Source organism: Pristiophorus japonicus, unplaced genomic scaffold, assembly GCF_044704955.1.
Source record: "Pristiophorus japonicus isolate sPriJap1 unplaced genomic scaffold, sPriJap1.hap1 HAP1_SCAFFOLD_29, whole genome shotgun sequence".
Classification (NCBI taxonomy): domain Eukaryota; kingdom Metazoa; phylum Chordata; class Chondrichthyes; family Pristiophoridae; genus Pristiophorus; species Pristiophorus japonicus.
The window spans coordinates 5,478,176-5,492,429 of record NW_027252668.1 but is presented as its reverse complement, the minus strand read 5'-3'; the positions used below and the strand labels follow the sequence as shown (position 1 = coordinate 5,492,429).

Below are 14,254 nucleotides of genomic sequence, written 5' to 3'. Positions count from 1 at the left end.
CAGCACTCCCTCAGTACTGACCCTCTGACAGTGCAGCACTCCCTCAGTACTGCCCCTCCGACAGTGCAGCGCTCCCTCAAAACTGCCCCTCCGACAGTGCGGCGCTCCCTCAGTACTGACCCTCCGACAGTGCAGCGCTCCCTCAGTACTGCCCCTCCGACAGTGCGGCGCTCCCTCAGTACTGCCCCTCCGACAGTGCAGCACTCCCTCAGTACTGTCCCTCCGACAGTGCGGCGCTCCCTCAGTACTGCCCCTCCGACAGTGTCGCGCTCCCTCAGTACTGACCCTCCGAAAGTGCAGCACTCCCTCAGTACTGACCCTCCGACAGTGCCGCGCTCCCTCAGTACTGACCCTCCGACAGTGCAGCGCTCCCTCAGTACTGATCCTCTGACAGTGCCCCCTGAACCACACTGACAAGACCTATCATACCCAACAGTGCTTACCTGCTCTCCTGGGATGTGCTGCCCATCCTCCCAGCTGCCGTTCACTCCTTGCCGGAAAACGATCACCTCCCCTCTGTGCTGATAGCGAGAGGCTCCCGCAACATAGAACACCTCCCCGGACCGAGTGGCCTCCTGCACAGAGTATCCTGCCGGATCAGAGTGCAGTGTTTGATGGGACAGTGCAGAGGGAGCTTTACTCTGTATCTAACCCTGTGCTGTACCTGCCCTGGGAGTGTTTGATGGGACAGTGTAGAGGGAGCTTTACGCTGTATCTAACCCCGTGCTGTACCTGCCCTGGGAGTGTTTGATGGGACAGTGTAGAGGGAGCTTTACTCTGTATCTAATCCCGTGCTGTACCTGCCCTGGGCGTGTTTGAAGGGACAGTGTAGAGGGAGCTTTACTCTGTATCTAACCCCATGCAGTACCTGCCCTGGGAGTGTTTGATGGGACAGCGTAGAGGGAGCTTTACGCTGTATCTAACCCGTGCTGTACCTGCCCTGGGAATGTTTGATGGGACAGTATAGAGGGAGCTTTACGCTGTATCTAACCCCGTGCTGTACCTGCCCTGGGAGTGTTTGATGGGTACAGTGTAGAGGGAGCTTTACGCTGTATCTAACCCGCGCTGTACCCGCCCTTGGAGTATTTGATGGGACAGTGCAGAGGTAATTAAAGTGGAGCTTACCTAGCTGTTTCTGATATCTTTGTCGGAGCTGGAGATGTTGATGAAGATCTGTTTGTGTCCTCGGTAAAGCAGTAATCCTCCGCTCCAACCATACGCACCCAGGAATCCCAGTACCACTGTATCCTGAAACATAGACAAGTCCTTGAGATGTTGCCCCTGTCCTGTGCTTGGTGTTGACCCCAGGGGTTTCGTGACCTGCGTCCCAGGGGTTCCTTCTCGACCCCCACCGCCCCCCAAATCCCAATACCTTTACACTGCGCACCAAAGGACACAAAAACCTGGAGACTCCTCAGCTCATGTGCAGAGAAACCAGTGTCAGTGCTCACACCGTGTGTATATTTGATCAGTGTCAGTGCTCACACGTGTGTATATTTGATCAGTGTCAGTGCTCACACCGTGTGTATATTTGATCAGTGTCAGTGCTCACACCGTGTGTATATTTGATCAGTGTCAGTGCTCACACTGTGTGTGTATTTGATCAGTGTCAGTGCTCACACCGTGTGTATATTTGATCAGTGTCAGTGCTCACATCGTGTGTATATTTGATCAGTGTCAGTGCTCACACCGTGTGTATTTGATCAGTGTCAGTGCTCACACCATGTGTGTATATTTGATCAGTGTCAGTGCTCACACTGTGTGTATTTGATCAGTGTCAGTGCTCACACCGTGTGTATATTTGATCAGTGTCAGTGCTCACACCGTGTGTATATTTGATCAGTGTCAGTGCTCATACCGTGTGTATATTTGATCAGTGTCAGTGCTCACACGTGTGTATATTTGATCAGTGTCAGTGCTGACACCGTGTGTATATTTGATCAGTGTCAGTGCTGACACCGTGTGTATGTTTGATCAGTGTCAGTGCTCACACTGTGTGTGTATTTGATCAGTGTCAGTGCTCACACCGTGTGTATATTTGATCAGTGTCAGTGCTCACACCGTGTGTATATTTGATCAGTGTCAGTGCTCACACCGTGTGTATATTTGATCAGTGTCAGTGCTCACACCGTGTGTATATTTGATCAGTGTCAGTGCTCACACGTGTGTATATTTGATCAGTGTCAGTGCTCACACCGTGTGTATATTTGATGTCACACCATCATAGAAACATAGAAATTTACAGCACGGAAGGAGGCCATTCGGCCCATCATGTCCGTGCTGGCCGACAAAGAGCTACCCAGCCTAATCCCACTTTCCAGCTCTTGGTCCGTCGCCCTGTAGGTTACGACACTTGAAATGTATATCCAAGTACTTTTTAAATGTGTTGAGGGTTTCTGCCTCTACCATCCTTTCAGGTAGTGAGTTCCAGACCCCCACCACCCTCTGGGTGAAGACATTTCACCTCAAATCTCCTCTAAACCGCCTACCAAATACTTTAAATCTATGCCCCCTGGTTATTGACGTCTCTGCCAAGGAAAACAGATCCTTCCTATCCACTCTATCTCGGCCCTTCAGAATTTTATGGATCTCAATCAGGTCTCCCCTTAGATTCCTCTGTTCCAAAGAAAACAGACCCAGCTGATCTAATCTTTCCTCATAACTAAAATTCTCCAGTCCAGGCAACATCCTCGTAAATCTCCACTCGACCCTCTCAAGTGCAATCACATCTTTCCTGTAATGTGGTGACCAGAACTGCACGTAGTACTCTAGCTGTGGCCCAACTCATGTTTTAGACAGTTCTTATATTCGACGCCTCGGCTAATAAAGGAAAGCATTCCATCTGCCTTTTTAACTATCTTATCGACCTGTGTATTTACTTCGAATCTTTCAGGTTAATTAGGCCATTGGGGAAAAAAGCAAATCAAGCACTAGGGTTCATTTCTAGAGGGATAGAATTGAAAAGCAGAGAAGTTGTGCTAAACTTGTATCGAACCTTGATTAGACGACACTTGGAGCACGGTGTACAGTTCTGGTCTGGTTAGACCACACTTGGAGCACTGTGCACAGTTCTGGTCTGGTTAGACCACACTTGGAGCACTGTGCACGGTTCTGGTCTGGTTAGACCACACTTGGAGCACTGTGCACAGTTCTGGTCTGGTTAGACCACACTTGGAACATTGTGAACAGTTCTGGTCTGGTTAGACCACACTTGGAGCACTGTGCACAGTTCTGGTCTGGTCAGACCACACTTGGAACATTGTGAACAGTTCTGGTCTGGTTAGACCACACGTAGCACTGGGCACAGTTAGAAACATAGAAATTTACAGCGCAGAAGGAGGCCATTTCAGCCCATTGTGTCCGCGCCGGCCGATAAAGAGCCGCTTGGCCCTTGATCAGCAGCCCTAAAGGTTATATATAAACCTATGAACAAAGGCAAAGAGCACTCAGCCCAACCAGTCTGCCTCACACAACTACGACACCCCTTATACTGAAACATCTACACTCCACCCCAACTGGAGCCTTGTGATCTCCTGGGAGAGGCAAAAACCAGATTAAAAACCCAGGCCAATTTAGGGAGAAGAAATCTGGGAAAATTCCTCTCCGACCCATCCAGGCGATCGACACTCGTCCATGAGATCACCCTGGCCATATTCTATTCCCTGCAGTACTTACCATTATATCTGCGCCGTCCAACAAAAGGTCATCCAGTTTAATCCCAATTACCAGCTCTAGGTCCGTAACCCTGCAGGTTACGGCACTTCAAGTGCCCATCCAACCATCTCTTAAAAGTGGTGAGGGTTTCTGCATCCACCATTCTTCCAGGCAGCGAGTTCCAGATCCCCACAACCCTCTGCGTAAAGAAGCCCCTCCTTAAATCCCCTCTAAACCTTCCACCAGCCACCTTAAAACTATGCCCCCTCGCAATAGACCCTTACTTTCCACTATGTCCAGGCCCCTCAATATGTTGTACACCTCAATGAGGTCTCCTCTCAACTTCCTCTGTTACAATGAGAACAAACCCAGCCTATCCAATCTATCCTCATAACTAACATTCTCCATTCCAGGCAGCATCCTAATAAATCTCCTCTGCACCCTCTCTCGTGCCATCATGTCCTTCCTATAATACGGCGACCAGAACTGCATGCAATACTCCAGCTGAGCCTAACCAAAGTATTATACAATTTAAGCATAATCTCCCTGCTCTTATATTCTATGCCTCGGCCAATAAAGGCAAGTGTTCCGTATGCCTTCTTAACCACCTTATCCACCTGGCCTGCTACTTTCAGGGATCTGTGGACGAGCACTCCAAGGTCCCTTTGTTCATCTACACTATTAAGTGGCCTACCGCTTAATGTGTATACCCTTTCCTTATTAGCCCTCCCAAAGTGCATCACCTCACACTTCTCTGAATTAAATTCCATTTCCACTGCTCTGCCCACCTGACCAGTAGATTGATATCCTCCTGCAGCCCATGACTTTCCTCTTCATTATCAACCACGCAGCCAATGTTAGTGTCGTCTGCAAACTTCTTAATCATACGCCCTATCTTCAAATCTAAATCGTTGATATATACCACAAAAAGCAAGGGACCCAATACTGAGCCCTGTGGAACCTCACTGGAAATATCCTTCCAGTCAGACAAACATCCATCAATCATTACCCTTTGCTTCCTACCTCCGAGCCAATTTTGGATCCAACTTGCCACTTTTCCCTGGATCCCATGGGCTTTAACCTTCATGACCAGTCTACCATGCGGGATCTTATCAAAAGCCTTGATAAAGTCCAGATATACTACATCGTACGCACTACCTCATCAACCCTCTTGGATATCTCCTCAAAAAATTCAATCAGGTTAGTCAAACACGATCTTCCTTTAACAAATCCGTGCTGACTGTCCCTAAATAATCCTTGCCTATCCAAATGCAGATTTACCCTATCTTTCAGGATGTTTCCAGTAGTTTTCCCACAACTGAGGTTAGGCTGTCAGACCTGTAATTACTCGGCGTATCCCTTTTTCCCTTCTTAAACACTTGGAGCACTGTGTTCAGTTCTGGTCTGGTTAGACCACACTTGGAGCACTGTGCACAGTTCTGGTCTGGTTAGACCACACTTGGAGCACTGTGCACAGTTCTGGTCTGGTTAGACCACACTTGGAGCACTGTGCACAGTTCTGGTCTGGTGAGACCACACTTGGAGCACTGCGTACAGTTCTGGTCTGGTTAGACCACACTTGGAGCACTGTGCACAGTTCTAGCCTCGATCTTACAAAAATGCACTGGGGAAGGTGCAAAAACTATTTACAAAGCTGCTACCATAACTGAGAAGTTATTCTTGTCAGGAAAGATTCAATAGGTTGGGCCTCATTACTCTAGAAAAGAGAAGACTGAGGGGTGATCTGATAGAGGTCTTGAAGATTATGAAATAGTTCGATAGAGTAGACGTGGAGAATATGTTTCCACATGTGGGGCGAGAACTATGGGCCATCAAGATAAGATAGTCACTACTAAACCCAACAGGGAATTCAGGAGAAACTTCTTTACCCAGAGAGTGGTGAGAATGTGGAACTCGCTACCACAGGGAGTGGTTGAGGCGAATAGCACAGATGCATTTAAGGGGAAGCTGGATAAACGCAGGACGGAGAAAGGAATAGAAGGATATGGTGATGGGCTGAGATGAGGAGGGGTGGGAGGAGGCTCGTGTGGAGCATAAGCAGCGGCACGGACCAGTTGGGCAGAATGGCCTGTCTCTGTGCTGTCAGACTGTGTAATTGTATCTGTACAAGAGACACTGGAGCCTGTGTGTTCTGTGTTTAATCGCACACCCTTGTCGCACTTTGACTCACCGATGTCAGGAGAGAGCTGAAACCTTCCTGGCTCATCTCATTCACAAAGGAAGAGGTATTCACTATTCCCTGAGCCCCTGTCAGAATTGGGAATAGGAAGAATCAGATTTTAGTGTGAGAGTCTGGAATTACCCTGGCATTTCAGTCCCGGTGTGAGTCTAGAATTACCCCGGCATTTCAGTCCCGGTGTGAGTCTGGAATTACCCCGGAATTTCAGTCCCGGTGTGAGTCTGGAATTACCACGGAATTTCAGTCCCGGTGTGAGCCTGGAATTACCCCGGCATTTCAATCCCGGTGTGAGTCTGTAATTACCCCAGCATTTCAGTCCCGGTGTGAGTCTGGAATTACCCCGGCATTTCAGTCCCGGTGTGAGTCTGTAATTACCCCAGCATTTCAGTCCCGGTGTGAGTCTGGAATTACCCCGGCATTTCAGTCCCGGTGTGAGTCTGGAATTACCCCGGAATTTCAGTCCCGGTGTGAGTCTGGAATTACCCCGTCATTTCAGTCCCGGTGTGAGTCTGGAATTACCCCGGCATTTCAGTCCCGGTGTGAGTCTGGAATTACCCCGGAATTTCAGTCCCAGTGTGAGTCTGGAATTACCCCGGAATTTCAGTCCCAGTGTGAGTCTGGAATTACCCCGGCATTTCAGTCCCGGTGTGAGTCTGGAATTACCCCGGCATTTCAGTCCCGGTGTGAGTCTGGAATTACTCTGGCATTTCAGTCCCGGTGTGAGTCTGGAATTACCCCGGCATTTCAGTCCCGGTGTGAGTCTGGAATTACCCCGGAATTTCAGTCCCAGTGTGAGCCTGGAATTACCCCGGCATTTCAGTCCCGGTGTGAGTCTGGAATTATCCCGGCATTTCAGTCCCGGTGTGAGTCTGGAATTACCCCGGCATTTCAGTCCCGGTGTGAGTCTGGAATTACCCCGGCATTTCAGTCCCGGTGTGAGTCTGGAATTACCCCGGCATTTCAGTCCCGGTGTGAGTCTGGAATTACCCCGGCATTTCAATCCCGGTGTGAGTCTGCTGTGTTCAGGGACCAGAGTGTCAGCCGTGTCTCATTCTCTATCTCTCACACTCTCACACACCCTCACTCACTCTCTCTGTCTCTCTGTCACTCTGTCTCTCACACACTCTCACTCTCTGTCTCTCACTCGCTCTGTCTTTCTCTCACTCTGTCTCTCACACACTCTCACTCGCTTTGTCTTTCTCTCTCTCTGTCCCTCACACTCTCTCTCTCCATCTCTGTCTCTCTCTCTCTCCTGCACCTTCGATAGCGAAGATCTTGGCCTGCAGCATCTCCTGGATGGTCCCCAGTGCTGCGTAGTTCTGCATGGAGAAGACGGTGTCATTGGTGGAGTTAGAGGCGATGAGCGTCAATTCCCGCCGTCCATCCGCGCTCTGAAAGTCGGGTCCCACCTGACCCGGGGGGGAGACATAGTGCGAGATGGTCATTGGCCGGATTAAAGCACCTGCACTCCCCTTCCGACCCTCTCACCCGGAGACACCACCCCTATTCCTCCTCTCCCATCCCTTGTCCCCCCATTCCTCCTCTCCCATCCCTTGTCCCCCATTCCTCCTCTCCCATCCCTTGTTCCCCCATTCCTCCTCTCCCATCCCTTGTCCCCCCATTCCTCCTCTCCCATCCCTTGTCCCCCCCATTCCTCCTCTCCCATCCCTTGTCCCCCCCATTCCTCCTCTCCCATCCCTTGTCCCCCCCATTCCTCCTCTCCCATCCCTTGTCCCCCCCATTCCTCCTCTCCCATCCCTTGTCCCCCATTCCTCCTCTCCCATCCCTTGTCCCCCCATTCCTCCTCTCCCATCCCTTGTCCCCCCATTCCTCCTCTCCCATCCCTTGTCCCCATTCCTCCTCTCCCATCTCTTGTCCCCATTCCTCCTCTCCCATCCCTTGTCCCCATTCCTCCTCTCCCATCCCTTGTCCCCCCCATTCCTCCTCTCAGATCCCTTGTCCCCCCATTTCTCCTCTCCCATCCCTTGTCCCTCCTCCTCCTCCTCCCCTCCATCAGCCTTTCCTCCCATCCCCTCCTTTCCTCTCCCCTCCATCTCTCCCCCCCGCCTCATCCTGAGACAACCTCCCCCCCATTCCTCCTCTCCCATCCCTTGTCCCCACAGAACCATCCGTGGCTAACTAAGGAAGTAAAGGACGGTATCAAATTGAAATACAGGTATATGATGTTGCGAAGATTAGTGAAAGGCCAGAGGATTGGGAATTTTTTAGAAACCAGCAAAGGACAACTAAAAAAATTATAAAGAGCGAGAAAATAGCTTTTGAGAGTAAACTTGCAAGAAATATAAAAACAGAGTTTAAGAGCTTCTACAGGTATACAAAAAGGGAACAAGTAGCTCAAGTAAACGTTGGTCCCTTAGAGGATGAGACCGGGGAATTAATAATGGGAAACAGAGAAATGGCAGAGACTTTGAACAAATATTTTGTATCAGTCTTCACAGTAGAAGACACAAAAAGCATCTCAATAATTGATAATCAAGGGGCTATTGGGGGAGGGGAACTTAAAACTATCACTAGAGAACAAGTACTAGGCAAACTAATGGGACTAAAGGTGGACAAGTCCTGTGCTCCTGATGGCCTACATCCTAAGGTCTTAAAAGAAGTGGCTGCAGAGATAGTGGATGTATTGGTTGTAATCTACCAAAATTCTATAGATTCTGAGAAGGTCCCAGCGGATTGGAAACCCGCAAATGTAACGCCCCGATTTAACAAAGGAGGGAGACAGAAAGCAGGAAACTATAGACCAGTTAAACTAACATCTGACATTGGGAAAATGCTGCAGTCCATTATTAAGGAAGCAGTAGAACATTTAGAAAATCATAATGCAGTCAAGCAGAGTCAGCATGGTTTTATGAAAGGGAAATCATGTTTGTCAAATTTGCTGGCATTCTTTGAGGATGTAACGAACAGGGTGGATAAAGGGGAACCAGTGGATGTGGTGTATTTGGATTTCCAGAAGGCATTCGATAAGGTGCCACATAAAGGTTACTGCACAAGATAAAAGCTCATGGGGTTGGGAATAATATATCAGCATGGATAGAGGATTGGTTAACGAACAGAAAACAGAGTCTCAGGATAAATGGGTCATTTTCAGGTTGGCAAACAATGACCAGTGGGGTGCCTCAGGGATCAGTGCTGGGACCTCAACTATTTACAATCTATATTAATGACTTGGATGAAGGGACCGAGTGTCGTGTCGCCGAATTTGCTGATGATACAAAGATGGGAGGAAAAGCAAGTTGTGAGGAGAACACAAAGAATCAGCAGAGGGACGTAGATAGGCTGTGAGTGGGCAAATATTTGGCAGGTGGAGTACAATGTGGGAAAATGTGAGGTTATCCACTTTGGTAGGCAAAATAAAAAAGTGAATTATTATTTAAATGGGGAGAGATGACAAAGTGCTGCAGTACAGAGGGACCTGGGGATCCTTGTGTATGAAACACAAAAAGTTAGTATGCAGGTACAGCAAGTAATTAGGAAGGCAAATTGAATGTTGGCCTTTATTGCAAGGGGGATAGAGTATAAAAGCAGAGAAGTCCTGCTACAACTGTACAGGTGAGGCCACACCTGGAGTACTGCGTACAGTTTTGGTCTCCATTTTAAAGGAGGGATATACTTGCATTGGAAGCAGTTCAAAGAAGATTCACAAAGTTGATTCCAGAGATGAGGGGGTTGTTATATGGAGAAAGGTTAAGCAGTTTTGGGCCTATACTCATTGCAGGTTAGAAGAATGAGAGGTGATCTTATTGAAACGTGTACGATTCTCAAGGAGCTTGACAGGGTATTTGCAGAGAGGATGTTTCCCCTCGTGGGGGAATCTAGCACTAGGAGGCATAGCTTCGGAATAAGGGGTCGCCCATTTAAATCGGAAATGAGGAAGAATTTCTTCTCTCAGAGGGTCGTGAATCTTTGGAAATCTCTGCCGCAGAGAGCTGTGGAGGGCTGGGTCATTGAATATATTCAAGGTGGAGATAGACAGATTTCTGAATGAGTAGGGAGTGAAGGATTATGGGAAGAGGGCGGGGAATGTGAATTGAGGCCAAGATCAGATCAGCCACGATCTTATTGAATGGCGGAGCAGGCTCGAGGGGCCAAGTGACCTACTCCTGCTCCTATTTCTTATGTTCACTCTCCCCTCCGGCAGCCTTTCCTCCCCAGTCCTCCCCTTCCCCCTCCTCCGCTCCCCTCCCCACTCCTCCTCTTCCCTCTCCTCCGCTCCCCTCCCCACCCGTCCCCTCTCCTCCGCTCCACTCCCCACCCGTCCCCTCTCCTCCGCTCCACTCCCCACCCGTCCCCTCTCCTCACTTCCTTCCCCTCTCCTCTCCTTCGCCCCCCCTCCGCTACCCTCCCCTCTCCTCCCCTCCCCCACACTCTCCTCCCCCTAACCTCACCTCCCCTCTCCTTTCCACTCCTCCCCTCTCCTTTCTACCCCTCCTCTCTCATCCCCTCCCCTCACTTCCCCTCCTCTTCTCTCCCCAGTCAGCCTCTCTCCTCCTCTCTTACTCCCTCTCCTCCGCTCTCCTCCCAGCCCCCTCCCTCCTGGACCCCTCCCCTCCCCTCTCCTCTCCCCCCTCCCTCCCTCCCTCCTTTCCCCTTCTCCCGTCCCCTCCCCTCCCCCCATCCTCTCCCCTCCCCCCATCCTCACCCCGACGGCGAACCGGAGGATGTGTTTGCCCTCGGCCTGAGCGATAGCCTCGGTGAAGGTGGTGCCGGGATCGTTGGACTTCCCGTCGGTGATGACGACCATGACCCGCCGGGAGTTGGCCCTCAGCCCGCTGTGCTCCACAAAGATGTCCTCCCCAATCAACATCAGATGATCTGGTTTGCTGTCTGTGGGAGCTTGCTGTGCACAAATTTCCCACGTTTCCTACATTACAACAGTGACTACACTTCAAAAACTCCTTCATTGGCTGCGGGACCTCCTGAGGGGGTGAAAGGCGCTATAGAGTTGCAAGTCTGCCTTCTCTGTTAGTAATCCGTTGTGAAATTGGGAGTGAGACTATAATTCTCGTCTAACTTCCTCAGTAACGTGCGCGAGGGGGAAGTGAATAGTCAGTTCATGCAGGCAATGAGAATTTCCAAATCTTTCCCTGTACACAGCTTGTGAAATAGGTTACCGTATGTGCACTCCCCTTTAATACCCCACCCAGTCAAATCCCACTCACCCCACACTCCCCATACCCTTTAATATCCCACCCAGTCTAATCCCACTCTCCCTCTCCCTCCCCATACCCTTTAATACCCCACCCAGTTTAATCCGACTTTCCCCCTCACTCCCCGTACCCTTTAATACCCACCAAGTCTAATCCCACTCTCCCCCTCACTCCCTGTACCCTTTAATATCCCACCCAGTCTAATCCCACTCTCCCCTTCACTCCCCGTACCCTTTAATATCCCATCCAGTCTAATCCCACTCTCCCCCTCACTCCCCATACCCTTTAATATCACACCCAGTCTAATCTCACTCAACCTCCCTTCCAGTACCCTTTAATATCCCACCCAAGGAATTAAGGAGAGGTAGGGGAGGAGGGGTGGGTGATAGAGCTGCAGAAGTGGGGGACAGTGTGGAGTGGGAGGGGGAGGGCAGGGAGGGATGAGAGTGGCTTGGAGAGAGGGGGGTAATGGGGGAGGGGAAGGAGGTGGGAAGAGGGAGGGAGAGAGGGGTGTGCGGAGTGAGAGAGTGGGGGGAGGAGAGAGAGAGGGAGGGAGAGAGGGATTAAGACAAGGAGGATATGGGGAGGAGGGAGAGAGAGAGAGAGAGAGAGAGAGAGAGAGAGAGAGAGAGAGAGAGAGAGAGAGAGAGAGAGAGAGAGAGAGAGAGAGAGAGAGAGAGAGAGAGAGAGAGAGAGAGAGGAGGGAGGAGGAGAAGGACTCCGTGCCTCACCTGTGCGTCGCGATGGTGGAAGCGCCGTAGCATGGCGATCATGAAATCCTTGATTCGGGAGAAGTCGGACCGACCGACCGACCGACCGACCGACGTGTTTGATGGGACAGTGTAGAGGGAGCTTTACTCTGTATCTAACCTTGACAAGAAATTGCCCGCTCACATTCAGATTAAGAACATCAGAACATAGTCCATACTGCCCCTCGAGCCCACTCCGCCATTCAATAAGATCATGGCTGAACTTCGACCTCAACTCCATTTCCTCGCCTGATCTCCATATCCCTTGATTGCCCCAGAGTCCAAAAATCCATCTATCTCGCCTTGAATATACTCAACGATTCAGTATCCACAGTCCTCTGGGGCAGAGAATTCCAAAGATTCACATCCCTCTGACTGAAGAAATTCCTGCTCCTCTCAGTCCTAAATGGCCGATCCCTTTTCCTGAGACTATGCCCCCTGGTTCTGGACTCTCTAGTAAGGGGAAACAACCTCTCAGCATTAATGAAGTGGAGTAGTGACCTTGTGTCTGTGGAGGGAATCTGTTCACGTGCTCGAGCTGGCTGTTGAAGAGGTAACAGACTCCGTTCTGGTACATGTTGATCCCACAGGCGTGGGAGAGGGTTGGACCACAAGCCTAAGAGAGCAGGAAGACACAAATTGAAGAGGATTCAGGCTCCGGAGATGGCCTGAAGATATCCTTAGCCAGAAGGCTGTGGTTAGTCTGGCTCAGAAGGTGGTGAGTTCGAGCCCCACACACACCCCAGAGACTCGAGCCCCATAATCCAAGCCCACACTCCAAGGTTGTTAGTCCTGAGGGAGCACCGCAGTGATTATCTCCAACAACTGAGAGTCTAACATTCAACGGCATTACCATCGCCGAATCCCTCACCATCAACATCCTGAGGGGTCACCATTGACCAGAAACTTAACTGGACCAGCCACATAAATACTGTGGCAACAAGAGCAGGTCAGAGGCTGGGTATTCTGCGGTGCGTGTCTCACCTCCTGACTCCACAAAGCCTTTCCACCATCTACAAGGCACAAGTCAGGGTTGTGATGGAACACTCTCCACTTTTTTACCTGGATGAGTGCAGTTCCAACAACACTCAAGAAGCTCGACATATTCCAGGACAAAGCAGCCCGCTGGATCGGCACCCCATCCGCCACCTTAAACATTCACTCCCTCCACCACCGGCGCACCGTGGCTGCAGTGTGTACCATCTACAAGATGCACAGCAGCAACTCGCCAAGGCTTCTTCGGCAGCACCTCCCAAACCCACGACCTCTATCACCTAGAAGGACAAAGGCAGCAGGTGCATGGGAACACCACCACCTCCACGTTCCACACCATCCAGATTTGGAAATATATCGGCCGTTCCTTCATCGTCGCTGGGTCAAAATCCTGGAATTCCCTCCCTGACAGCACTGTGGGAGCACCTTCACCACACGGACTGCAGCGGTTCATGAAGGCAGCTCACCACCACCTTCTCAAGGGTGATTAGTAATGGGCAATAAATGCCGGCCTTGCCAACGACATCCACATCCCAGGAACGATTTAAAAAAAAACTTGTTCGTGTTGAGTTTGCCGATCTCACACCCGGTGTGGATACCAAGCCCCTCCCCCTCATCCCCACACACTCTCACACCCGGTGTGGGTACCGAGCCCCTCCCCCCCCACCCTCCACCCCCACACACCCGGTGTGGGTACCAGCCCCTCCCCCCCACACACTCTCACACCCGGTGTGGGTACCGAGCCCCTCCCCCCCACACACTCTCACACCCGGTGTGGGTACCGAGCCCCTCCCCCCCACACACTCTCACACCCGGTGTGGGTACCGAGCCCCTCCCCCCCACACACTCTCACACCCGGTGTGGGTACTGAGCCCCTCCCCCCCACACACTCTCACACCCGGTGTGGGTACCGAGCCCCTCCCCCCCACACACTCTCACACCCGGTGTGGGTACCGAGCCCCTCCCCCCCCATCCTCCCCCCCCACACACTCTCACACCCGGTGTGGGTACCAAGCCCCTCCCCCCCACACACTCTCACACCAGGTGTGGGTACTGAGCCCCTCCCCTCCACACACTCTCACACCCGGTGTAGGTACCGAGCCCCTCCCCCCCACACACTCTCACACCCGGTGTGGGTACCGAGCCCCTCCCCCCCACACACTCTCACACCCGGTGTGGGTACCGAGCCCCTCCCCCCCACACACTCTCACACCCGGTGTGGTTACTGAGCCCCTCCCCCCCACACACTCTCACACCCGGTGTGGGTACCGAGCCCCTCCCCCCCACACACTCTCACACCCGGTGTGGGTACTGAGCCCCTCCCCCCCACACACTCTCACACCCGGTGTGGGTACCGAGCCCCTCCCCTCCACACACTCTCACACCCGGTGTGGGTACCGAGCCCCTCCCCCCCACACACCCGGTGTGGGTACCGAGCCCCTCCCCCCCACACACTCTCACACCCGGTGTGGGTACCGAGCCCCTCC

General features: G+C 51.6%; 1 pseudogene; it reads right to left on the bottom strand.

Annotated features, from left to right (window-relative positions):
• LOC139248154 (integrin alpha-X-like) overlaps nt 1-14,254 on the bottom strand; it is an 84,919-nt pseudogene that overhangs the window by 47,880 nt on the left and 22,785 nt on the right.